Genomic DNA, 10245 nt, shown 5'->3' on the forward strand with positions numbered 1-10245 from the left:
TTCATCCCTTGTGGTTGGAGGGTTCCTAGGTGGAAGATGAGGCGCCCTTCCTCCAGGCGTCGTGTTGCCATGGTCTGGCGATGGAGGAGGCCAAGGACCTGCATGTCCTTGGCGGAGTGGGAGGGGGAGTTAAAGTGTTCAGCCACAGGGCGGTTGGGTTGGTTGGTGCGCGTGTCCCAGAGGTGTTCTCTGAAACAGACCCTTCGGTCCAATTTGTCCATGCCGACCAGGTATCCTAAATTAATCAAGTCCTGTTTGCTAGCATTTGGCCCATATCCCTCTAAACCTTTCCTATTCATATACCAATCCAGATGCCTTTTAAATGTTGCAATTTTACCAACCTCCATCACTTCCTCTGGAAACTCATTCCATACACACACCACTCTCTCTGTGGAAAATTTGCCCCTTAGATCCCTTTTAAATCTTTCCCTGCTCACCTTAAACCTATGCTCACTTGTTCTGGATTCCCCCACCCTAGGGAAAAAACCTTGTCTATTCACCCTCTCCGTGCCCTTCGTGATTTTGTAACCTTCTGTAAGGTCACCCCTCAGTCTCTGATGCTACAGGAAAAACAGCCCCAACCTATTTAGCTTCTCCCTATACTTCAAATCTTCCAACCCTGGCAACATCCTTGTGAATCTTTTTGAACACTTTCAAGGTTCACAATATCCTTCCTATAATAGGGAGACCAGAATTGCACGCAGCATTCCAAAAGTGGCCTAAACAATGTCCGGTACAGCTGCAACATTATATCCCAACTCCTGTGCTCAATGCACTGACCAATAAAGGCAACCATACCAAATGCCTTCTTTGCTGTCATATCTACCTACAACTCCACTTTCATGAAAATATGAATGTGCACTCCAAGGTCTCTTTGTTCAGCAACACTCCCCTGGACCTTATTAGTAAGTTTAAAAGTCCTGCCTTGATTCCAAAATGCAGCAACTCACAATTACCTAAATTAAACTCCTCAGCCCACTGGCCCATCTGATCAAGATCCCATTGTACTCAGAGATAACCTTATTCACTGTCCACTACACCTCCAATTTTGGTGTCATCTGCAAACTTACTAACCATACCTTTTCTTAAGGGTTGTCTTACATCTAGGTTATTAATTAGGTCCTTCTCATTGCGTAATACTTGATCTAAGTAAATAGTTCACCAGTTAATTTCTTAAAATACTGCTTTAGAAATTTAGTTCATATATATTCCAGGATTTTGTCCACCACAGCATTGATCCTCATTAGACTGGCCCAGTCTATATGTAGATTGAAGTCACCCACATTACTGCATTATTCTGTCAGTTATCTTGTATTTCCTGATTTAAACCATGTCCTACTTGACCACCACCTTTGGTGGTCTATGAACAACTCCCACCAATGTTACTGCCCATGAGTTTTCTTAGCTCCACCCACATAGATTGTTCTTCTGAACTATCTTCCTCACACCAAAGTACTGTTCGTATCCCTTATTATCAGCTCTGCCCCATCTCATTTTCCATGTTGCATATCCTTCCTAAATATTGAATATCTTTAAATATTCGATTCCCAGCCTTAGTTACCCCACAGCCATATTTGCACAATGACTATTAGAACAGACTCATTTCGTATCATTTGTGCCATTATTTCAAATCTGGTTGCAAATGCTGCATGCATTCAGATAAAGTTCATTTAATTCTTCCATGGAACAGCTTGGCTAAGGCACAGCCATTTCTGTAGCACAAGTCTTGAGTCCTAAAACCAGAGCATTGTCAGACTATGTAGTCTTTACATTATCCAACATCTTTGTTGATATCACATGGAGTAAATCAAATTGGCTGAAGTTTTTCACCTGAATTTGTTGCTTATTGATGCATTTGCATTAATACTGGTAAATTAAAATATCTCACTCGGAGATAATTTGTGCTTTAGATATGGTGGGTAAGTACTGGGAATCAGGAGGTGAGTTATTTGTCCCATTATTTCCAGCTTCCAAGGTGCTCTTGTCATCGCCGTATTCATATGGGTAACCCAGTTAATCTTCTATTCAATGGTAACATGCAAGATATTGACAATGGAGGATTTGGTGATTGCGATGCCATTAAATGTCATGAAGAAATGTTGGTTTTAACCCCAGGTAGTTATTTTCAAGAGTTTACATTTCCAAGCCAGAATTAGTGAGTCTTGGATTCAACTTATGTTGCGCAATGAAGCTGGATCACCATTGAAAGATTATTTCAGTTCAACAGACTGGAGATGACCAGGATACAATTTGTAAGAGTAGGACCAAATTGGATATTAGATTGATCTTAAATTCATATAGAGAAGGTAGTTTCTGGAATCCACAGCCATATTCTTCATATCATATGGAAAATAACACTTTAGCTCATGCAATTGCGTCAGTTGGTTCTTGACTGCCTGAGTCATAGCAGTGAGTGACTCTTAGGAAATTTCAAGGTCACTTTGTCTGTTATTATCTTGTTTTGCCCAAGAAATTACATAGCTGTGCTTTGATTGGGAAGTGTTTCGTTAGTCATAAAATTCTATTTTAAGTGTTATGTAGGCAATTTGTACCAGTGTTCATATCGTTAAATGGGTTCGCCACACTATTGTTCACCTTAAGGTAGCTTCGCTGTCACCATCCTCTTTCAGGGTAGAGATCAACAGGGCCTGCTTAATCTAGTATGATCAAGAAAAACTATTTGATATTTTAAAGAGAATAGGGTCTTGTCTTAAACAAGATGATGTTCATTGTATGATAAGAACTAGGTAAAAATAAAACTAACATCATGGATATTATTACAGAGACCACAAGAAAGACCCAGATCATTAGACTTACTCTGTTGAGACGTTAAACTGTTGTCCCAGCAAGTCTGTTTGTCATCATCATTGTGTGTGGTGGCTTATGGCATCTCTCAACATTAACTTTTTCAGATCCTTTCATCCTTATACAACACCCACAAGCTGCTTTTTCATTATTATATATTTATGTAGAATTACTTTTATTACCAAACCATCTCCCACATTATGCTGACTTCATAAATTCAGGCAGCCTGGAAATTTCACTGTTCTCCTACAACATGTTCACTTGGATGTGGAAGACTGGTAGGTTTCTGATTGAAACCTGGTGATTTTGATTCTATTCCTGTCAGTGCGAGGTTTGTGAGTTATTTTCATTCTGATATTCCTCCCTGAATTCATCCTAATCAGCAGTGATGATCTAAAATGGAAGGATGATTCTTGTGGTTCTTTTGTAAAACTTCAACAGTTATATCAACAATATATGACCGTTGCTGGTTTGCAAATCCTTGAATAATTGTATGTTCCTGTTAAGATCCCATATCTATACCTATTGTCTAAAGCCCAACTGTGTTAACCATTATATAATCAAAGTTATATGAATTCAATTGAGCCTGTCTGTAAAGGACTCACATTAACTTAAGCCAAATGTTTCATTTTTCTATATCTGTGGAAGGATTTACAGTCTATTTTATGTCTTCGCTAGTTTACAACAATATTCTATTCAACATTTCCTTATCAGTTTATTGGTCCTGTTTTGTATATTTTTAAAAGTTCCCATTCCTCAGATTAATGATTATTTATGATAATTTTATAATCCATTTGTTTTAATTTTATATAGTTGTTTAAGCTCTATGTCATTGTTAATTTGTTATTTTTGCACCCTGGCTGTCAGTCACATAATAGTTCTTTAAATACTGTCCATTGTCTTTGTTTGGTCATGCCTTTCAACATATTTCCCAAACCAACTCAGACAATTTGTGCCTTATGCCTTCAAAGTTCCCTTGTTCAAATTTAACATCTTTGCTTCAGATTGAACTACCTCACTTTCAACATAATGTAAGATTTTATCATATTGTGGTCAGTCATTCCTAAAGGATATTTTACAATAAGATTATTAATTAACCCCATTTTAGTACATAATGCTATGGCTAAAATAGTTTGTCTTCTAGTCAGCTCAACATATTACTGATCTCCAGCATCTGCAGTCCTCACTTTCTCCTAGCTCAACATATTACTCAAGAAAACCATTCCAACCACATTCCGGAAACTAATTGTCCACGGCTTTAATATTCATTTAGTTCATCCAGTATATATGCAAATTGAAGCACCCATGATTACTGTAGTGTGCATGCTACCTACTTCTCTTATTTCCTGATTAATACCATGCCCTATATTACAATTACTGTTTGGTAGCCTATAAATAACTTGAACCAATGTCTGATGTTCCTGGATTGTTGTCAGCTCCATTCAAACAGCTTCCACATATTTTTCTTCCAATCTATGATTTTCCTTTACTAATTTACTGATGCCATTCCATATTATCAGTGCAACTCCATCTCCCTTTTCTTCTTGTCTGTCTTTCCTAATCACCAAACATCCTTGAATATTTAGTTCTCAGTCTTGGTAATGTTTCTTTAATGGCAATTTACCTTTATTTGCACCTTAATATCATCTGTAAGCTGCCTTCAAGTTTGTTGTTTTGATACAATTCCACTTGTGAGGCATACTCAAGGCTTGGCTTTGTTTCTTTTTCTTCTCGCCTCCCGACTAGCTTTTCTATTTCCTGTCACCAAATTTACTCCCTAGCATTTGAGTTACCCTTAGGATTCATCACCTGACAAGCGGATTGAAATCCACCCCAACAGCACTGGCAAATCTCTCTGCAAGGCTGTCAGTCTCAATCTTATGAAGTTGTAACCCACCAGCTTGTAGAAGAATCATTTGCAATATTGATTGATTTATTTATAGTCATGTGTACCGAAGTACAGGCAGACCATAACAAGCAAGGATGTACAGATCAAAGAAATTTAGACAGAGGCATAGGGGTTACATTGTACAGGGCAAGATCATTGTTAGGAAAAAGTGAGGACTACAGCTGCTGGAGATCGGAGTTAAGAGTGTAGTGCTAGAAAAGCACAGCAGGCCGGCAACATTTTAGGAGCAGGAGAATTGACAGTTTGGGCATAAGCCCTTCATCAGGAATGAGGCTTGTGGGTCGGGGCTGAGAGATAAATGGGAGGGGGTGGGTTTGGGGAAATGTAGCTGAGAAAGTCATAGGTGGATGAAGGTGAGGGAGAAGGTGATAAGTCAGAGGATGGAGTGATGGACAGGTCCGGAAGGCGGTGCCGAGTTGGAAGCTTGGCACTGGGTTAATGTGGGGGGAGGGGAAATGAGGAAGCTGTTGGAATCTACATTTATCCCGTGTGGTTGCAGGGGTCCAAGGCAGAATATGAAGCGTTCCTTTTCCAAGCATCGGGTGGTAGCAGTTTTGTGGTGGAAGAGGCCCAGGACTTGCATGCCCTTGACAGAGTGGGATAGGAGTTGAAGTGTTCAGCCACGGGGCGGTGGTGTTGGTGGGTGTGGGTATGCCAGAGATGTTTGTTCGATCAATGTTTACAAGATCAGCATTATCCTCAGTCCAATAACAGCCGGGAAGAAGCTGTTCTTGAACCTGTTGGTGCGTATGTTCAGGCTTCTGTATTTTCTGCCTGATGATAGAGGTTGTAGGAGAGCATTACCGGGGTGCTTTGGGTCCTTGATGATGTTGGCAGCCTTTCCATGGCAGCAAGCCATGTTAATGGAGTCCATGGATAGAAGGTTGGTTTCCTTAATAGTCTGGGCTGTGCACAGCATCTTCTGTAGTTTCTTACGGTCCCAGGCAGAGCAGTTACCATACCAAACTGTTATGCACCTGGACAGTATGCGTTCAACATTGCATCAGTAGAAGTTAGTGAGGGTCCTTACAGACGTGCCAAATTTCCTGAGCCGCCAGGGGAAGAAGAGGCATTGACGTGCCTACTTGACCATCGTATCTACACGTGAAAGCCAGGACAGGTTGACGGTTATCATCACTCCGAGGAACTTGACGTTCTCCACCCTATCCACCTCAGTTCCATGGATGTAGTTGGGGCCAAGTTCTCTTCCTTTCTTTTTGAAGTCAATGATCAGTTCTTTAGCTCTGCTGATGTTGAGAGAGAGGTTGTTCTCATTGCACCCCAACACCAAACCTTCTATCTACTTGCTGTATTTTGACTCATCATTGTTAGATATCCATTCAACTATGGTGGTGTTGTCAGCAAACTTGTAGATGGCATTTGTTTGGAATTTGGCAACACAGTCATGGGTGTAAAGGGAGTACAGTAGGAGGCTGAGGGCGCATCCTTGGGGGGCTCCACTGTTGAGTGTTATTGTGGAGGAGGTGCAGTTACCTATGCTCACTGATTGTGGTCTCTGCCCCAGAGAAGTTCTCAATGCAAGAAAAATCTGATGCCCTCATATCTTCTCCAGTTCTCCAGCCATTGCATTCACCAGCTTGTGGACATTCCTAGTAGGTGCAGAAAAAAGGCTTTGACAACTTTTTGTTCAGCAGTACTCATGTTGTCTATGATTGTGAAAGGCTGTCAACATTTAAAGCATGCTCTTGCCTACCAACTGGACCCGTTGGTCTGGCCAAGTGTCCACACAATACCAATGAATCTTGGTCACATTTCTGCTCCTGTCATATTTGGTGGAGTCAGCCATTATTCTAGTCTTTACAAGATTAATCCTGTTCTTTTGGCAGTATTTCTTTGATGGGAGAAAGTGAGGACTGCAGATGCTGGAGATCAGAGCTTAAAAATGTGTTGCTGGAAAAGGGCTTCCTGAAGAAGGGCTTATGCCTGAAACATCGATTCTCCTGCTCCTTTGATGCTGCCTGACCTGCTGCACTTTTCCAGCAACACATTTTTAAGTATTTCTTTGATTCCCGCTGTTTCTAATTTATTTGCTGTTACATACTTGCTTCCTGCCTTTACCACAAGTTAAAAAAAGGTTTCCTGCCTTTTCCAAATCCTCAATGGTCTCCTAACATTCTTCTTCTGTTAGGCCTTGTCCAAATAGACTTTAAAAGAACCCTTTATTACTTTATATTCTGGCTTTACAAAGTTCCCAGGTTTACGATCCAACTTAAAATTGCTTTGTGGTCTTGAAGCTTAACTTTGCAGTGCTCATTCATCATGGTCATGGAATCATAGAATCCCGACAGTGTGGACGCAGGCTATTTGGCCCATTGAATCCACACCGACCCTCCTAAGAGGATCCCTCCCAGATCCACCTTGTTATCCTGTAACCCTGCATTTTCATCTAGCCTGCAAATCCCTGGACACAATGGGCATCTTAGCATGGTCAATCCATTTATTCTGGTAGTGACACTCAATATGAGCTATAAGTGTTTTTCTTACTTTTCATGTTCTCTGCTTGAAATTTTTCAAAAAAACTTTCTTTTGCCCACCTTACAATTTTTGTACCTGAGACTTTTAATGGACTAAAATCATCTTACCGAAAAGGGAAATAACTGCCATAAAATTGCTGCTGTAATCACCTGATCACTGATTGAGGCTCGTCCAAGACACTCAAATGGAATAAAACCATTTGAACTCAAGTTAACATTGTTTAAAGCATTGAAACCATGCAACTGAGTCAACAACAAGGAATTTGCATCTCCTGTTTTAATTCAAATTTGAATGATAAATGCAGACATTAGGCAACAGTTCACTGACATAGTCATAAAGCAATGAACCATAATTCAGTAGCTGGTTTTCAGCAGCAGAGTGAAGCAACAATGAATTTGAGAGTGGTCTCATGTTAAAACTTTAACATCTCAAGATCTCTAAGAACATTTAAAGAATATAGTTTTTACTCTTCCTGTATGCACCAGATGCTCTCCTAATTTAAATGATCAAATGTTGTCTGTCATTGATTTTGCATATTATTCACTTATTTCTCAGGGTTAGTAAATCAGAAAATTCCTCTCTTTTCAGACAAGAAAACCTTAATTTTGACAAATGTGCTGTTGTAATTGAAGTGGGATACCTGGTTGCAATTGACCAAGAGGGAATAACAAATAGGGAAATTAAATTACCTTTTCTCACTTAGTCAATACAGGCTGAAACTCAATTCAGGACTGCTTCTGTCAACTCTGGGATCAAACTATAAATACCTCTTACCATAAGTCGATCAGGCTGTGGTCAGCATCTAACGTCCTTGAGACACTTCAAGAAAAGGAGAGTTGATCCTGTCTGGTGGTTCCTGGATCAGACTGTCAAAGTAATTTGATAGAGTGCCTTCTCACCAAAACTTTCCAACAAGCATCAATACGTCACTTTGCTGGTGGTGAGAACGGCATTACCTGTGAGACCTTTTATATATATCTGGACTCTCCACCACCGCTGCTGCCCTCGAAATGGGGGAGGGACTCTCAGACATTTCTTCTGGATTTTGCCTTTGCAAAGAAGTTCTGGAGAGAGATGGAATGGTTTTTGTTAAGGGTTGCCCTGAGCAGCTTCATGATGCAGGACTCTGTGGCCTATTGGCCTGTTCCCTGCGATGCACGCCAGTACAAATATTGACTGTGCCTGAAGGGCTATCAATTCGGTGAAAGATGCTCTTTGGTTTGCCAGAAACTTTGCTGGTCTTTCAGTGCAATGAGTTGACCTCGATCAAGTGATGCAGACTGGCACTTTCCAAGGTCCAGGACTACATGTTGAGAGATACTCTAAAGCCTGAGCGGCTACCGGTAAGGTACGGTGGAGAAAGACCACCACTTTTAAGGTGTTTCTGCCAAAATACAAGAGGGGTCCATTTAGTTATCAGACCCTTCCAGTGTCTCAAATATACATAAATACATGTAAGAAATGCTTTGGGTTTTTTGAAACTGCAGGGTATGCCAAATTCCAATGTTTGTTATTCATGTGCAAGCACTGTACAAATATGCTTCAGCAGCTCTATGTATATAAAGATTATTTATGAATAAAGCATATTTTTTGCAACTCTGGGATCATATACAATTTGTGACTGCCTTTGAGTGAATAGTACTCAAACTCTCTTACAGCAGTGCTTCTGGGGATTGGCCATGGAAATGCACCGAAGGCGTAAAGTTGGTACTAGAGTCCACCAATGCATCCGGAGGACAATGTTAAACCCATCAATCATAATGGCCTCAATAAAGATTTCAGACTTTATGCAAACTTCCAGAGAATATCAAATTTATCATTGAAGCCACTTGGCCCTTCTTGTTCATGTGGGCTTTTAGACAGAGCGCCTCAGGGTGGTGTCAATTTTCCTGCCTTTCACACAGAACCAAGTTAGATCCGAGATGGTTGAACTCCTGGAACCTTTCATCGTTTGAGTGATGTTATTTTATGTTCCGAACAAAAACGAAGAATTGCTGGAGAGCTTCAGTGTGTCTAGTAGCGCCTTTAGAGAGAGAGAGAGCAGAGTTGATACTTTGGGACCAGGGACTCTTCTTCCAAACCCTTTTGAGTTTGATGTTGTGCAATGGAAAAGGGCTAATTAATTGTGTCCTGTGAAGGATCGTTGGGGAAACAACAACCCACAACATAGAAACATACAAAATAGGTGCAGGAGTAGGCCATTCAGCCCTTCAAGCCTGCACCACCATTCAGCATGATAATGGATGATTGCACAATCTCAGTATCCCATTCCCACTTTCTCTCCATACCCTTTGATTTCTTTAGATGCAAGGGCCATGTCCAGCTCCCTTTTGAACATATCTAATGAACTGGCCCCAACAGCTTCCTGTGGGAGAGAATTCCACAGGTTCACACCTCTCTGAGTGAAGAAATTCTTCCTCATTTCATATAGTCTCATAGAGATGTACAGCACAGAAACAGACCCTTCGTTTCATTCTTCCTGATGAAGGGCTTTTGCCCAAAACGTCGAATTACCTAACCTGCTGTGCTTTTCCAGCACCAATGTAATCTTGACTCTAATCTCCAGCATCTGCAGTACCCACCTCCGCCTACATTCCATCTCGTCCATGCTGATCACATATCCCAATCCAATCTAGTCCCATTTGCCAGCACCAGCCCCATATACCACCAAACACTTCCTATTAATATATCCATCCAGATGTCCTTTAAATGCTGTAATTACACTAACCACCCCCCATCCTGTGACAGCCCATTCCACACACGCACCACCCCATGCATGGAAGTTGCCAATTGGGTCCCTTTTAAGTCTTTCCGTGCTCACCCGAAATCTCTGCCTTTTCGTTCTGGACTCGAGTAGGGTCGAGCTAATTAGATTATGGGGGCGGAATTAGGATGGGGGCGGGGTTAGGATAGGCGCACGGTTAGGATGGGGCGGGTTTAGTGTGTGTGTGGGTTTTGATTGGGATTGGGTTTAGTTTGGGGACGGGGTCAGAGTGGGTTGGGTTTGAGGGTGGGTTTAGATGGGGGCGGGGTTA

Source organism: Chiloscyllium plagiosum, chromosome 11, assembly GCF_004010195.1.
Source record: "Chiloscyllium plagiosum isolate BGI_BamShark_2017 chromosome 11, ASM401019v2, whole genome shotgun sequence".
Lineage (NCBI taxonomy): Eukaryota > Metazoa > Chordata > Chondrichthyes > Orectolobiformes > Hemiscylliidae > Chiloscyllium > Chiloscyllium plagiosum.